The sequence below is a fragment of the Rhododendron vialii genome, chromosome 7a (assembly GCF_030253575.1).
Source record: "Rhododendron vialii isolate Sample 1 chromosome 7a, ASM3025357v1".
NCBI lineage: Eukaryota > Viridiplantae > Streptophyta > Magnoliopsida > Ericales > Ericaceae > Rhododendron > Rhododendron vialii.
In genome coordinates, this window is record NC_080563.1 from 32,805,146 (window position 1) to 32,822,277 (window position 17,132).

At 36.9% G+C, this 17,132-nt stretch overlaps 2 long non-coding RNA genes across 2 annotated transcripts; one reads left to right on the forward strand and one right to left on the reverse strand.

The window, feature by feature from the left end:
• Positions 1 to 4,948: 4,948 nt before the first annotated feature.
• LOC131334666 (uncharacterized) lies at positions 4,949 to 6,833 on the reverse strand. The gene is made up of 3 exons (XR_009202230.1): positions 6,505 to 6,833; positions 5,353 to 5,597; positions 4,949 to 5,048 (listed from the first exon to the last, which is right to left on the reverse strand). It is a non-coding gene; the product is annotated as an uncharacterized LOC131334666 (long non-coding RNA).
• A 2,645-nt stretch (positions 6,834 to 9,478) lies between these two features.
• On the forward strand, positions 9,479 to 10,729 carry LOC131334665 (uncharacterized). The gene is made up of 3 exons (XR_009202229.1): positions 9,479 to 9,868; positions 9,978 to 10,030; positions 10,176 to 10,729. It is a non-coding gene; the product is annotated as an uncharacterized LOC131334665 (long non-coding RNA).
• Positions 10,730 to 17,132: the final 6,403 nt, after the last annotated feature.

The following is a 17,132-nucleotide window of genomic DNA, read 5'->3' on the forward strand; positions in this document are numbered from 1 at the left end:
AAAATGTTGGTTTGTTTATAACTTTTATTGTACATATCTATTTTTATAAATTTTTTAATGTAGAACATATGGATGCCCAATTCTATGATTAGTTAGACTGTGCCAAGCCTCGGAAGCACAAACGATGTTTAGTTTCTAATTATCCAATTTGACAAAATTCGGACAAGCTTGGAATTGGCCCAAACTTGGTGGGCTGACTTATTTTTGCTCTCCGGTTAATACTCACCATCTTAAGTTTGTAACTGATGGTGTTTTTTGGCCTAATTCTTTCGTTCAAGGCTTCAATTTATATATTTTGCTGTTTTAGGAAAATTTTGATTCATTAATAACTCTAAGATCGTAATTTCTTATTAGTTGGTTCTTTTAGGGAAAATCTTGTTTTTCTATCCCGTTTTCAATTTTAGGAAAAGCCCCAAATTTTGGGATCTTTTGTTTTTAGGCTTTATTTTTAGGCTTTCTAGGGTTTGGGGCCTATATAAGTATTGTAACCTAATGTTTATGCAGTTTTTTATCAATAATATTAAGACTTTGTTTCTTTCTCTCGTGTACTCGAGTTTATTATTCGTTCGATTTGTACACAACTATAATCTCTCTTGTTATTTCCGCGGCATCAATTTTATATTTGAAATCTAGCTGCAGTGATCTATCTAATGAGACCAATATTAAATATAAATTATGTAAAAATAGAATTTTCTTAATATCTGTTTTATTGTAGTTGTGACTGACTTTATATTGCGAACGTTTTGTATTTTAAATTGTTAATTATTTATGTACAAATGTTTATTGTCTATTCTAAACTCTGTTAATTTTTGTTGCATGTAATGATCATAAAATGTTAACTTTTGTGTAAATTGACAAATAACAATAAAAGACTATTTAAGAGTATATTAAGGAATAGGGTTGGGCCAGTTAAGATGTTACACTCTGTTGTGTCCTACTAGTGAAGATGGGCTCACTTAGTGAAGGGAATTCCCAATAGTATTTCTATCTGACATATTTACTTACTGTATTGATATTGCAGTTCCACAGAAACACATGTATAATATTGATTTTTCTTGAAAATTATATTTTAACATAATTTGTAGGGGACGTTTGTTCCTAAACTTTTTGGAAGAAAAACTGCAATGATACGTGCACAACTTTAAAACACCATTTCTATTGGATGCATCATCATGTTTCAGAATGATGAAAAATTCTACACAACTGTTCCTAGGCTTGTTGAAAGAAAAATCACAGTTAATTAAGGACAATGATCTAACATGTTTGCATCATCATTAAAAGGGCTGATCATACCCCAAATTTTTATTCTACTGATAAGTGTTGAAATATTGATATTTTGACTCTCCAAATTATACTTGTTAGTTATTTATATTTGTTATCTCATATTTATTTTGCTTTTATTTTATTTATAGGTTGATCGAGCTGATTGCCCAAAATATTGGATAAAAAGAAGAGTTTAATGAAATTTGGGGTTAAAGGGCAAAATGCTTCAAAGTTGGATTGTTAATTTATTAAAGCATGAAGTCCAAGGGGCTAAATGTAATTAATGCTTGAAATCCTTTATAAACCTACGGACTTCAGGGTCAGCAGCTTGTAGGCAATGACTTGCCGTGGAGCACGGACGTACGAAGCCAATACTGAGCGAACAAAGTTCTTGCTGTCATGGAGGCTAAATCAAGATTAAGTTGTCTCTTTCCTATAAGCAGCTAAATCCCCTTCTAGGGTATAAATGAAGCTCGAATTTTGAGTAATACTATCTATGTTTTGATTTGGATTTTATTATTCGAATCATGGTTGTATGACTATTCAAGATTTATTACTATTATTCTTTCTACCAAATCGTGTGCATAAATTTCTAGGTTTTATGCACATTCATACAACGGTTTTAATTATTTTGTGATAACTGGTTAGATGGATTATACTACGTAAGACGAGTCGTGCTGGTAAGACGATTTGTGCTAGGCGGAGATAGTCCATGCTGATTGGTGATTCATAAATTATTTTTCAGAGATATCGCTAGTGCTTGCAATCCTACGGTATCCGGATTGATTCGAATAGTTGACCTGTAATCGAAACATAATTAGGTTACGAGGGAAAAGAGTGGATTCAAAACCCTAGAGCTTTTTCCCATCAATACTTTCGACGTTTTTAATCGCTTTTAATTACTGTTTAATAATTTTAGGAAAATCCACAATCAATCAATCTTTTTGGTCAAACTAAGATAGAAATTAATTGGAATTACTGTAACTCACCATATAATCCCTGAGGAACGATACTCGGAATACTTATCACTATTCATTTGATCGAGTAGTAGTAATTGTTTCGTTTTATTAATTATTTTTGGTACGGAAACGACCCGATCATCTACATTTTCCACTTTCTATGTTTCTTCCCAATTGAAACATACTTTCAGAAAAATCAAGATACAAAATCCTACTGTACGACCATACTATTTACGGAGCAAATACTATACAAAAAACAACGAATACATATATAATGAAGAAGGTTAATCATCCATTGATGCTATTAGCACAATATAATTATACACCAGTACCAAATACTCCAGATCGAAGATCACGAGAGAGCCTAGTTTAACTTACAAAATAGAGAGGAGGAAAGCTTTACCCGAATTCGTCGTATTTTTTGTTCTTTGGGAAGCGCGCGAGCCGTTTATTGATGAAATATATCATGATCTAGTTTCAACGACAACAATTGATTCTAATTTCAAGCACAATGGACGGAGGAGGAGCGTCGAGATTCATGCAATCAATCATTGTAGGTTCAATCATTGTGGTTTCTAGTAAAAGGAGGAGTGAAGATGATATTCAGGTCATGGGAAACTGATTTATGATTTTGTAACATGAGAATAGGTAAGATTTATAGTTGTGAATGAAGCAAGGATGTGTATGTGTACATGTGTGTGTATGCGTAGTTTTATTTTTTTTATGTTCTTTTGTACGTAATGTCATCTTTTATATAATTAAGAGTTGAGAGGCTAAGGGATATGTCTAGTTCTGCGAGTAGCAACGCTAGAAGAGTTTTGGTATCTTCAAAACTCTCTCAATGCATTTCTTTTCTTGTTGTAATGATTTGATTTCTTACTTTTATGATAGTGAAATTTTCTTTGCCGATTAAAAAATTGGTAGGAAAACAAAAAGCAATCCAAGATACTTAAATATAACATTCTTCCATATCCATTCACAAAGCAATCCAAGATAGTACAAGATGCTTCTGCACTCCAATGAGTCCAGTTCAAATGCAGTACTCCATGAAGAATTTAAGATGCTCGTTTGATTCTCGTCATCCTTCTTGCAAAAACCTTCAACCAACTCCATTCAATGTCTGGAGATCTTCGCCATAAACACCTTTCCATACTTGTCATTTTTGACTAAATTAGTCAAATGCCCTTAGCAATGTCAATTCATCGAAGTCCCTCATTTTCATGACTTCTTTGTACAATAATGTGACATTAAGTTGATTGTCATTAATTTCTTTAAGGCCATCTTTGAGCAATTGCCCCAAGTTGTACGGATAACTTGGAGAAATTAGGAACATCTTGATCGGGAATCAATTCGTTCGGATGAAACTCCACTTTAGGGACCGGTTGGTTTCTCAACTTTCTCTTGTAATACCTCTTCTGGAGTAGTGGAATGTTTAATTGAGTCTGATTCAGCAATCTTCTCCTCAACTTTGACAGCAACAGAAGCCTTTGCAGATTGCCAAACAAACAACGAAACAAAAAACAACGGAATAGTTAGGAAGATTATATGAATAATTGGTCATCATGTATGAATAAAATGCATTTCTAAAAATTTCTTGAATCAGAGAAACGTCCGATCATTGTCCCAATAGGTATTGAGACCTCGACTTGAACTACAGAGAATGACTTTTTGAAGTATATAAAGAAAAACAACAATGATATATGCACAACTTTAAAATACATTTCTGGACACAACTTTTTTTGGAACCGTTGGATGCATGCATCTAAGTATCCAACAGTTCTGAACACAGTTGTATTCACAGTTGTGTTTTGGAGTTTTGTTCCTAGATTTTTCGGAAAAAAAAAACACCACCGATACATGCACAACTTTAGAACACAATTCCTGTTGGATACATCATGTTTTAGGATGATCGAAAAATTCCAGACACAAATGTTCCTAGACTTTTTGAAACATATTATCAGAAAAATCAAAATACAAAATCCTATTGAACGACAACACTATTTGGGAGCTGATAATGCCAAATCAAATTATTCTCGCCAAAACATTAATTGCACCTTTTATTGAATGACTTGATTGCCCTCCTCTAGTACCTCCACTACTTTTTGTCATAATTTGTTTTTTACAAATCTGCTCCTTGAAATCCCTTGGACTTAATAGGTTCGATCTCTCCTCTTTTAAAACACATCGGAGCTTCAACGTTTTGCTCGAGAGCTCGGCTTAGCATTCCAAAAATCTACTGTTCTATATTTTAATCACTCAAGATAATGTGGCTTTAACTATTGTATTCTCTAATTGAGTATTTGGTTTCCAGATTGAAACCGAAAGCTAATACTCTGATATATAATTTTTACAAATCTGCTCCTGGAAATCCCTTGGACTTAATGGACTAACGAAAAGATAAGGAATAACAAGGAATGAAAGCAAAGTCACGAGTTACAATGCATATAGAAGAAGGATTTACCTTCGAATTCCTGATGACACCATCAATGGCGTGCTGGTACAACATAAAGAAGCTAGTTGGTTTAAGTCTTTAGTTTCTTGATGGCATCAATAGCGTAAAGAGCACAAATGACAACTAGCAAACCAGCATAATACAGGAAAAAGATGACCACCGCAACTGCAAGCACAACCAAGTGTCAGATAGAATGCATATATATAGAACAACAATTATTAGACAAGTTAGTATTTTCTGTGCTTTCAAGCGGAAATGGAGCCAACCCAGTTGATCTCCTTCATTTCCTTGATCTTGCAGGCATAAAATGGTGTTACATGGTAACTTTTTTCATCTAGAAGAGAGGTCACACCCTCATGCATGCATCCCATAATCTGCATGGGTTGAGGGAAGAGTCCCGTTTTTGTAATTGTCATAATTTGCATTGCATGCATAGCCCTTTTCAGCCAATGTAGTGAATGCAAGTATAGGACATATGAATAAGGCAAGAAGCCATAAGGAAATTGGGAAAGTGATTTTAGCTATGTATCTTGCAAAAAGGTTGACCAAAGAGGGGATAGAGAATGTTGCTGTCATGATTACACCAAAGATTTTCCATTATTATGATGACAGTTTTCAGGCAAGTTTCTCAGTCAATCAGGGCTTTAGTGTACTGAGGAAGCGTAGTTGAATTTGTACCGTTCAAAGGCTGCGCTAGCTGCTTCATTTCTTGGTGCAATGCCAGAGGTTGTGGTATGTAAAGCATGATGGAAAGAAAAAACCATATGGTCTTTTCCTGGCCGGATGCTTCTTTCTCCATTTTCGGAACATTTCCCCCCTCCTTCACAAAGACGATGTATACAATTCTATCATCCTCTCTAAAATCTGCTACCAGCATTAAGATGGCAAATGAGTTCCAAGTGCCCTCTCAGGCACAAATTTTCCTGAAGTAGAGAAACCTCCTCCAATAATTGTTCCAATAAGTATTAAGACCTTAACCTGAACTACTGATCAGAATGGCTTTTCGAAGCATATAAAGGAAAACATTGTACAATGATATATGAACAACTTTAAAACAAATTTTGGCCACAATTTTGTCCGGAACCGTTGGATGCACTTGGACCCACATGCATCTAAGAAACCTCCAATTGTTGTCCAACAACAATAAATGATATATGCACAAATTTAAAACACATTTCCGGACACAACTTTGTTCGGAACCGTTGAATTGAAGTTATTGGACCCACATGCATCTAAGTATCCAAGAATGGCTTTTCCAATAGGTATTAAGACCTCGACTCAAACTACAGAGAATGGCTTTCCGAAGCATATAAAGAAAAACAACAATCATATCTATGCAGAACTTTAAAACACATTTTCAGACACAACATTTTCCGGAACCGTTGGATGCACTTGGACCCACATGCATCTAAGTATCCAACGATTCCGAACACAATTCTTTCCAAAGATGTGTTTTGGACATGTGTTCTTGGACTTTTTGAAATAAAAACAGCAATGATACGTACACGACTTTAGAACATAATTCCCATTGGATGCATCATCATGTTTCATAGTTTCAGGATGATGAAAAATTCCGGACACAACTAATCCTAGACTTTTCGAAAGAAAAATCCTTGTTAATTCAGGAGAATGAGAACATGTTTGCATCATCATTAAAGGGTTCATACCCAAAAACTTTAATCTACATTTCCACTATAATCCTACTATACGCGCGACAATACTATTTATGGAGGACAACATACTTAAACACTGGTACCAAATACTTGATTTGGCTATAGAACAGAAGAGAGACACTAGTTTGCCTACAAAACAGAGAGGAAGAAGGTTTACTCGAATTCGTCGTATTTTTCGTTCTTCAAGAAGCGAGCGAGTTGATTACCGATGAAATATGTCATGATCTAGCTCCAATGACAACAATTTATTCTAATTTCAAGCACAATGGATGGAGGAGGAGATAGAGTCAGCATTCACATAATCAATTATTTTAGCTTCCATAAAATGGAGGAGTAGAGATGAGAATCGTGTGATGGGTCATTGTAGATTCGTAATAAAAGGAGGAGGAGATGATATCCAAGTCATGGGATTAGTAACAGGAGAATAGGTACTATTTATAGTTGTGAATGAATTGAGAGAGAGAGAGAGAGAGAGAACCATTTTTTCTATTTGTTTGATAGGGTGCCATGTAGTGTAGTGCGCAATTCGAGCCGTCCACCTCGAAAATCATTTGTTCAAATTTCTCCTTGGCACATACAAGTCCTGATCCAGAGGGATACCGTTATGACGCCAAGGTGACATGTCAATTTAGGCCCTATTCCATTGGAAAGAATTTTTCTTGTGGGAATTGGTTTCCCTCAGTACTCGAAAAAATAGGGAGTAGATCACCTCTAAATGCTATCTTTGTTTGGAGACCCTTTCAAACTCGATTTCGTCGATAACACAAGGGTCTAAAAATATTGATCTTAATTGTTCATTTTGTAAGTTTAAAAATTATTTTGGTTAAAAAAAATATTATAGGACATTCATACATGTAAAAACAAATTAAGTGTTATATTGAAGAGTGGGTAGTTTAAGTTTAAAATCATATTTACCGTCTAAAAAAGTATGAGTAGTTGATTTAATTTTTTCATTTATCTTCGATCAAAACTACTTTTTTTTTTTTAAGAATACTATTATTCTGTGCAAAGTCTATGAAAGGTGCGGTTGTGATCAATATTTTTTAGGGATAATTCCTGGCCTATGGGTCGAAGATGCGTAGGACATGTTGTGCGGCCATTGTCTAGCACCATGTGGTCGTTAGCCCTCACAGCCTTAAATTGTAATGCTTCTTTCTCCGTTGTCGGAACGTTTTCCCTCTCCTTCACGATGAACGTGATGAAGATGATTCTATTATCCACTCTGAAACCTGCTTTGAGCTTCAAGATGCCAACCAAACCAGTTCCAATTCCCATCCACGGCGCAAGTTTTCCTGCAGCTTCAGCAACGAAAAACTTCCAATCATTGTCTCAATAACTACTAAGACCTCGAATCAAACTATAGAGAATGGCTTTCTAGTTAACATGTTTGCATCATCATTAAAGGGCTCATACCCCAAATTTTAATATACACATTTCCACTTTCTCTATTTCTTCTCAATTGAAACATAGTTCTAGAAAAATCAAAAGGGCAAACTGTAGATGACCTTGTATTTTACTCGTGACCAATTAATGAGCTCCTTATGAATTTGGAATAAAGTGCAACTCTAACTCCGTTAACAGAAAATGCTAAATGAGTATCACTACAACAAAATGGAGATTTAGGGGCACTTTTTAAAGGGCATTTTTCCAACATTGCCTTATCAAGTTATTAATGAGGCACCACCTACTAAAGTGCCCCATTTGATTCTCTCTATTGCGACAGTTAGCTTTGGCCCCAAATTTAACGTATTTAATTATTTTATGGTAATTTGATAGGGCAGTTGAAAGTGCCTCGAAAAGTTGAGTTTAATAGGGCACTTGCTTGGAGACAGAAAACTACGACGTTTTTGTAGCCAACTTTTTTTTTTTTTAAATCAGCATTTTTTGATCAATCTAATAGGGCATCTTTGCCTCTCTACACAAAATTAAAACTGAAAGTCCAAAACCCGAAGTCGGACTTCCTACGCACAGGAAAAAAACAAGAGCAATATCTAATAATCATATGTTATATAGTTTTTAATCATCTTCGATATGGCTATTTAGCGGATCTCAATAAGATAAAACTATTTTAACAGTCGAGGCCGTTGATTTCGTTGTGCTTATTGATTAAATTATTATTGACAAAATTTGGCTCTATCGGGTTTAGAAAGCTCCTCAGCAAGCTCCTTGATTGGGACAATTTGTTTTTTGGATGATAGTTATCGTCTGATCAAATGTGTAGTGATGCCCGATCAACTTCATTCTTTGTAAGAATAATGTACTCCGTAATATATAAAAGATAGATGGTTCGGATCGAAAAATAAAGACTCTTGTGGGGTCTGGTCATGCAATCTAAAACTTTAAAGCCTCGGGATACGTCAAATGTTGTCCGATCAGGCGATCGCCAATATTTGATGATCTTCAATTTTGGTGAAAATGATGGAATCAGTGAGACGTGAAATCCTAACGGTTTAGATTGACCACTGTATAAATTGAGTTGGTAATGACCTTTAAATCTTATACGTTCAATGTAAATGTTAACAAACTAAGTCTTCTGTTGTACTTGAATGTATAGTAGCCATTCGACCGCGACACAATTATAATGATCCAGACCGTTGTTTTTGTTTCCCTTGTTGATTAAATCATCCTCTTAAAAATTTGTCTCGATCTGGTTTAGAAAGCTTCATTATCGACACATAGTTTCATTAACAAAATGGGTTTTTCTGTTTGATTAAGTGTCTAGCGACTCTCGATTAACTTCTTTGCTGGTATGAATGATGTGCTCCATAATATGTAAAAGATGGACGGTTCCGATCGAAAAAAAAGACTCAGGTGAGAGTCGGGTATTGCAATCTAATACTTTAACGCCTTGAGATGCATCAAATGTGGTCCGATCAGGCAGTTGCCGATATATGATAATCTTCAATTTTGGTGATTCTGATAAAATCAATGAGACGTAAAATCCTAATGGTTCAGATCGACTATTATTAAAGTATAATTAGCTTATTAAATTTAGAATTCGTTCGTACGGCGTGATATGAGAATGCTTAATTATTTTGACGGTAATCCCCCAAAATAATTGAATTCCAAACTCTCCCGTCAAACAAATGGCGGGCTGAAGTCAGGAACCACGTGGATCGAAAAAAGAAATCAAGAACCACCCACTACTTCCTTTCTTCCCAAAGAAGAGAAATCCCCAAAATCGATCCCCTCTCTCTTTTTTCAACGCAATTCCATAGTCCACACCACCACCAACGCAGCCCCGCCACTGAAGTCATCCCTTCCTCTCTTCTCGACTCGTTTTGCCCTAATTTCTTCCCCAAAATTACCAAACCCTCTGATTTCATGCGCGTTTCGTTCGGATTCGACCAAAAACAGGTTCAACTTGCCTCATGTGTACGATTTCGAGGTAACTCTCTCTCACTCGTATCTGCTGGAGTCTGTTCTATTTTGGGAGATTTCGGTCACCTATTCTTCAATTTGCTGTAAAATCAGGCTAGTCACACTTCCAAACGAAACCCTAGATCTCGATTATCATGGAGGTTCGAATTTAGGTCCTCCTGTTAATTTTTGTGTTTAAGGGTTAGTTTGGATATTGATCGATTGGCGTTTGGATTAATTAGTTAAAAATTAGATCTACTGATTTTGCAGGTGCCTTACGAGTTACGAGGCAAACTGTTATATATGTTTTCCCCTGTTTTTTCGTAAGTATGTTCTCCTCTATTATTAGCGCAAGTACTTTTCTTTTGTTACTCATCCACTTTGTTTGACCCCCTCTATCTAATACCCATTTTTTTCACCAAGTATTTTCTGCTTTAGTGCTTAATGTATATTGTACTTGTTTTGCAGCGGTCGCAATTTGAATTAGCAAGGTGTCGTTGGAAAAGTAATGGTGATTATTTTGTGGTGACGCCATGGTTGTAAACTTGTAAGCTTACTTAAACTGTAGAATTATATGCTTCATGCATTCAAAGTTCTTTTAGTACTTGTTTTCGGAGAGGGTACGTGGTCACTAGAACTTGTCAAATATGGTTGTGCAACTATACGAGGGACTCAATTTCTCGTGTTACTACAGTGGCCGAAAAATAAGAAATATAGTCACGTCGTCTTTTGCTATTAACGTCTTAAAGAACTGATCGTGATGAGATGAAGGTTACTCCTACGTTCTTTGGCGATTAGTAATTATGCTTCTATGTTTGTTGTAGAGAGCTGGTGATGTTCTATTCGTCCAATGTATCTGCAACCAATTACTGATTCATGGGGAAACTATACGTGTAGACCTTGCCAGGAAAGAAGGGATGATGATGCAAGTATAATTGGTATTGTTGTCGAGGCCTTTACACTGTTTACTAGATTTATTCTGGTATGGTTCTCTCCATAGTGAACTTCATGTTTCTGATTTTGTCTTTAGTTTTCCTGATTTTTTTATTCTTGGCAACAATTATAGAACTCTTTAAATTTTCTTTTTCTATATGAGCGAGTGTTTCTTATTGTATATCATTGTTTGTCAATTCAGGTAGCGAAGGATGATAGTGCTTCTCTTCGGTGGTAGAGCTTCCTAGTCTCTAGAAATTTGTTTATTTACCCTCTCTTTTTTCGGTCTTGGTTGATCTAATTCCTCCTCCTTTATGACGTAGAGGCATACATTTCTCCTCGTAGATTTAATGTTCATATTTTGAATTTCCTTGAATCCTACATAACATTTGCTTTCACAACAAATTTCTAAATTTTAACCTCTGCTTAAACTTGTGTCTGACCAGGGAAGTATTTTGTCCAATTGTGGGTTGTGGTGCTCGTTTGAATACTCTAGATGTCTTTGAAGATCACTACAATGCACGGTACACTGCATCTTGCTCTCAGCGTGAAAGAAAGTTGGATTCCTCACCTGCAGGAACAATGAGATAGGCAGTGTACTTTGTGCATGAGTCTTGAATCTTGGATACTGATGCCACCCGTGGATGCGGAAAAATGGCGGAGAGGATTTTGCGCGTTATATTTTTTAGCTTCAATAACTTGTAAATATGGTTGATCGACTAATTCTCTTAAGCCTAGTTGTAATTTAGTAGGATTTGCAGGATCTTGTATTTATAAATTTTATAAATTCGATCCAAGTATTTGTACGTGTAAATTGGCAATTTTATATGTTAAGTTGAGTTCTCAGTTTTGGATGCTTGGCGAGTAGTATGGGATTGAATTAGCATCTAGTTGGTAATTTTTTTTTTTAAAAGAAAAACTTCTTTTGGGGCAGTTAAAAGTGCCTTGTTAAGAAATCTATGGAGGCAGTTCCAAGCGCATCATCAATGAAGCTATTGCAGCACCTCAAAATGTCGCTATAAATGATTAATCATGGTTAAGCATTCATGATTAACATGTTGTAGCAGCTCCGTGAAGTGCCTTAATACATATGCTTATGTGGTAGTTTTTTGTGCCTCTTCAAACACTTCTTATGGCACTTAAAAGTGCAGCAACAAAGAGATTTAGAGGCTCCATAACGTGCCCCATAATAAGTGCCGCATTACATCTATAGCTGCATCGATACACGCAGCACTAAGGCGTGGTGCCTCAATAGGTAAACTGCCCCAACAGGTCCCTTATTGAGGCAGTTTTGATTGCCCTAACAAGCCTTTTTTGTTGTAGTGTATGGTCGCCTAGTATTTTTCTTTGGATAAGTTACCTATGCACCTCTCTCTCTCTCTCTCTCTCTCTCTCTCTCCAAAGAAAACGATAATTAACAAGAAAATTAATTCTAATATTTTCTCGGTGTTTTTTTTAATTTTTATGAAATCAATCCAAAATAAGCATAAAATTGAAGCTACTTTCGAACTTTAAATCTTGATTATTGTCCGTTGTTTCTTCACTCGCAGAGAATCAAATCAAAAGAAATCACTTTCGATAGATCTCAGTCCAGAACAACAAAAATGAAATTATGAAGCTCAACTTATTAAGTCTAGATAATCTGCCATCACAAGTAAGAAATCGAAGAGGGCCAATTCTACTTTGAATTCTTAAATCAAAACTCTAATTATCAGCACAAACTAACTAGTATGTAAATATGTACACAAACCGTTGGACTTGGTTTCGATTAAGGACGAGATTGTTGAGATGAACACTGATGGGAAATAGAGGAAAAGGGTTGGGCTAGTTAAGATGCCTTAAAATCTCTATATATTTTTTGATTGGCAAAAGAAATTTTATTAATCTCCAAAAAATTACAAATATTAAAAGGACAAGAACAAATGATTATGAAAATTTATTAATCTCCAAAGCTACCCAAAGCGTTGGTCAGGAACTGACAAAGACCCTAACAACCAAAAAAGACACCATCACCCCTTACCCTCTATTGTGTCCTACGTACTAGTCAAGATGGGCTCACTAGCAAGGGAATTCCCAATAGTATATCTGTCTAACATTCTTGCTTACTGTACTGATACTGCAGTTTCACAGAAACACATGAATGATATTAATTTTCTTGAAAATATATTTTAACACAATTTGTAGGAGACGTTTGTGGTATGATAGAACCATAGTATTTTTACCATGTTATGTATGTTGGAAAATCGAAGCCGCGCTCTTAGACTCACAACGAACAAATCACTCAGGTCTTGGGATACTATCATCACAGAAAATAAAACAGAGAAAAAGAAAGAGAAAGAGGAACAGAAAAAATAGAACACGCAAATATATGAGGTTCGGCAACTTGCCTACGTCCCTGGGACCCACACTAGTTCACTATGAACAAAGAAAACTAAAAACTACAAGTCTTCTCTTTCCTCTCTAAGAAAAGTTTTCTCTTACACACACACTCTCTCTAGGATCTCTCTGTACAACATCAAAAAATAAATGAATACAACAACTGATATTCTAAGTGACAGCTCGAACCCTCCAACCGACTTAGTTCGTGAGCCCCTCCTAGGCGTGAGATCCCGCCACGGGACACCCTTACCGTGGGACCCCTCCTATCGCGAGACCCCTCCTGCTGCGTGATCCTGTTGTGGACCACCAGCCGCGGAAAGCCTTCTGCGGAAACCTTAATGCGGGTCACAGAACTCCGTTGCTGAAAGTTGTCTGCCTCCCAACAATCTCCTACTTGAAGATAACAAAAGCAAACCAATTATTAATAACCTCAATCAATAGTGGACGTAGTGAACTTCACTCCTTCTGGTGTGACTCCGGCCCTCCAACTCCTCACTCGTGAAGGCCAACTGAAGTTGAGCACAACTTCAGTTTCTCAATGGTGACCGACTTTGTCAACACGTCCATGGGATTTTGGCTCCCTAAAATCTTCTCTAATAACAGTTCCCCTTCTTCCAAAAGCGAGCAGATGAAATGGTACCTCAAATCGATGTACTTCGTTCTGGCATGAAACACTGGATTTTTTGTAAGTTGTATAGCACTCTAGCTGTCATTGAAAAGAACATTGTTCACCCAAAGAAGCCTTCAACCAAATCATCTTTTTAGCGGCCTCCGTGACTGCTACATACTCAGCTTTTGTTGTGGACAAAGTTACCAACTTCTGCAGACGCAAGACCCAACTCACTACTGTTGATCCCAAAGTGTAGACATATCCTGTGGTGCTTCGCCTCGTATCATGATCACTCGTGAAATCTGCATCCACATCCTCTCACCACCAAATTTGCTCTCCCAAAACACAGCGGTACATCCGTGATAAGTGCCAAAATATACATATTTTAGCCCTCCAAACTACATTTATTAGTCATTCATTTTGGTTAATTGATATTTATTTCTGTTCTTTTGTGTTTATAGGTTGCTCGAGCTTATTTTCAAGAAGTTTGGATAAAAACAGAAGTACAAGAAAGTTTGGGGTTAAAAGTGCAAAGTGCTTTAAAGTTGATTTTGTGAACTGTTATTATACATAGCTGAGGGAGTTTTTGTGTAATTAAAGCGCCAGCATCTTTATACCCTATTTAAGGTATGGATGATGACTTGGGCAGCAGCAGCTTTTTGGGAAAAAAGAAAAACTTGGGAAATTAGGTTGATTCGGACGGAAGAAAAGAAAAAAAGCTGCGCATCTCTTGATAGCATCACTGTTTCCCACGGACGACAGTGGACACAAGGAGCGAGAGCTGCGCACATCATCAGGACCCGTTTCGAAACATTAGTAGCAGTTTTTTTTTTACTTACGTTTATTTTTCTTTCAGAGCTTTTTCCATTAAAGTTTTGGAATTTTGTTCAAGTACTCGCACTTCAGTAATTAATTTTAATTTCTATTTTTTAATTAAAGTTTGTTAATTCTTGTTTAACTTAGATCCTGTGTTTATTTTATATCCCGATTAATAGAAGCATGATTATTTCTAGGGCTTCTTTCCTTTTATTTTTAATAATGAGTGAGTAGTTTTTTTGATATTTGGACGCTGGATAAAGATGCGCCGCGACTCAATTAGGATTCGTCCCATAATTTTTTGCACATTAATTTAATTAAATAATTTAGTTGGTGAAAACTACGTCCGTTGGACGAATCTGAGGCATTGCCAGGGCTCATGTGAGCGAGAACAGGAGACCAAAACCTGTTCGCCGCTATGTACGGGACCGGCAACCTTAGGATTCGCATCTTTTGGAGTTTCCAATTCTCCCTAAATTTAACCATTTTTTTTAGAATCTTGAAAAGCGAGCGGATTCTGATTGGGTAGCGAGCGCTAGATTCCTTACGACCGTGCCTTTCTTTTTAATCGTTTGAGTAAGTTATCTATTAGTATTAGTTAATTAATCAACTAAAAGACAAGGGGTGGCTACCTAAGAGCTATTTTAATACTACAACCCGAGGTTCCACAGCACACACTTCACCGTCCTTAGTGGATTCGACTCCGGTCTTACCGGGTATTGTGCTACATCGGTCTCAGCCCTACGCTTGAGGCAACCCATTATTTTAGGTCTAGGAATCGGTCAAGCAATCCGCGGACCCGCGGAGGTACCTCTGTAACCATTTGAAAGCTTCCCAATATTGTTTCCCCGGATTGCTTGCAAACCTGTTCACAACTCCCACGGCATGCGCGATGTTTGGCCGTGTGTAGACCATCGCATACATCAGACTATTGATGGCCGAGGCATTCGGTACCTTGGCCATGTGCTCCTTCTCAACATCTGTCTTTGGAGACTACATGTCAGAAAGTCTAAGCTGACTTCCCAGAGGTGAGCCAACTGCCTTGGCATTCTACGTATTGAACCTTTTCAGAACTCGTTCAATTTACTCAGCTTGTCGTACTCAACTTCAAGACCCCTTGAGTTATGTCCTTGCTGATCCTCAACCCAAGTATCTGCTTTGCTGCACCCAGATCTTTCATAACAAACTCTGCTGCCAATTGTTGGTTCAACTTGTTTATTTCGCACAAATAGGATCCCGTTTTAAGCATATCATCTACGTAGAGTAGTAAGATTATGTAGTTTGCCTTACATTGTTTAAGGTAGCAACAATGATCCACGTGGCACCTCACGTAGCCACTGGGCTGTGCTTAGCCTTCAAATCTCGCCTTCAAATAAGGTTGAGAAAAACCCCAAGCGTAGGGCTAGGTCGTCGGTAGCATAATAAACCGGTAAGACCGGGATCGTACCACAGGGAATTCGCAAGATCGCTTAATCGGATTATAGGTTTTAAATGGTAGAATGCAGCATTCAAGACGGCCAACTTGGTGATGCTTGAAACGGTGAAAATTGCCAAGGCAAAAAACTAGGAAAACGCTTAACTAACTAAAGGGAGGCAAGTCTAGGGATCGTCTAACCCTTGACAAAGGATGTTACCGGTTCTCAATTTAACTTAGGCGAGACATGATTTTTAACCGATAAAAATGAAAACAAACTTGATATTATAAAGGATCCAAGTCGTACGAACAACTTTAATTAACGAAAAATTAACAAACGAGAACAAACTTACTTGAGTTCTATGGAAATTACTCTTGAAAAGCTTAAAAGAACATTAATGGAGGAAAAACTAAAGTTAATAATGAGCTAGGTCCAAAGAGAGAGAGATGAAGCCCCTATTTATACACAATGGGTTTCTCTCTCATCAAATATCTAGGAAACATACTATTAAAGGCAAGTATTCCATAAATGAAAAGTCCAAAAAGTAACAAAATATCTGGCCGAGAGCTCCCCGTATCGATACAGATTATGCAAAGTATCAATACCACATCGCTAAGCTGAGAAGACCAATTTCCTCGTAACGCACCCGTATCAATACGGTTTATGGGCGTATCGATACGGAACTCTCTGCCTGCCCAATTAACCAACACGTATCGATACGGCCCTTAATCCGTATCGATACGCAGAGCTTATCTTTAGAAAGGAAAGCTAGCCTCCAGAACTTGACACCCGACGACCACTGGCTTGCCCGACGCTTCTCGCCTTCGTTCTTTGGTCACTTTGGCACAAGTTCCACTGGGCGATGATACTTGAACTAACTTAGGGGTTGGCTTTGCAATCAAAATACGCCTTTTAAGGGCGTTTTGCCTGAAACACTTAACAAACTACCTTACGAGCAATATTGAATAAAAGCGACAAATAATAACTAAAAACACTTCTAACTAACGGACTTAAGCACCACGATCAAGCAATCTTAGGTGCTTATCACACCCCCCAACTTGAACGTTGCTAGCCCCTAGCAACAAAATCAAAACTTAAAGGAAAGAAAGAAAAGTTGACAATCCTTTCGATAAAACTACTTAGCACCTACTCAAACTGCAACTAGTTGGCAAGAGTTAAAATAACTTAATTATTCCAAAACAACTCGCAGCCGACAATTGAACGATCAACTAAATATTGAGCAAGTTATAATCAAGTATCCAAAATGAGCGT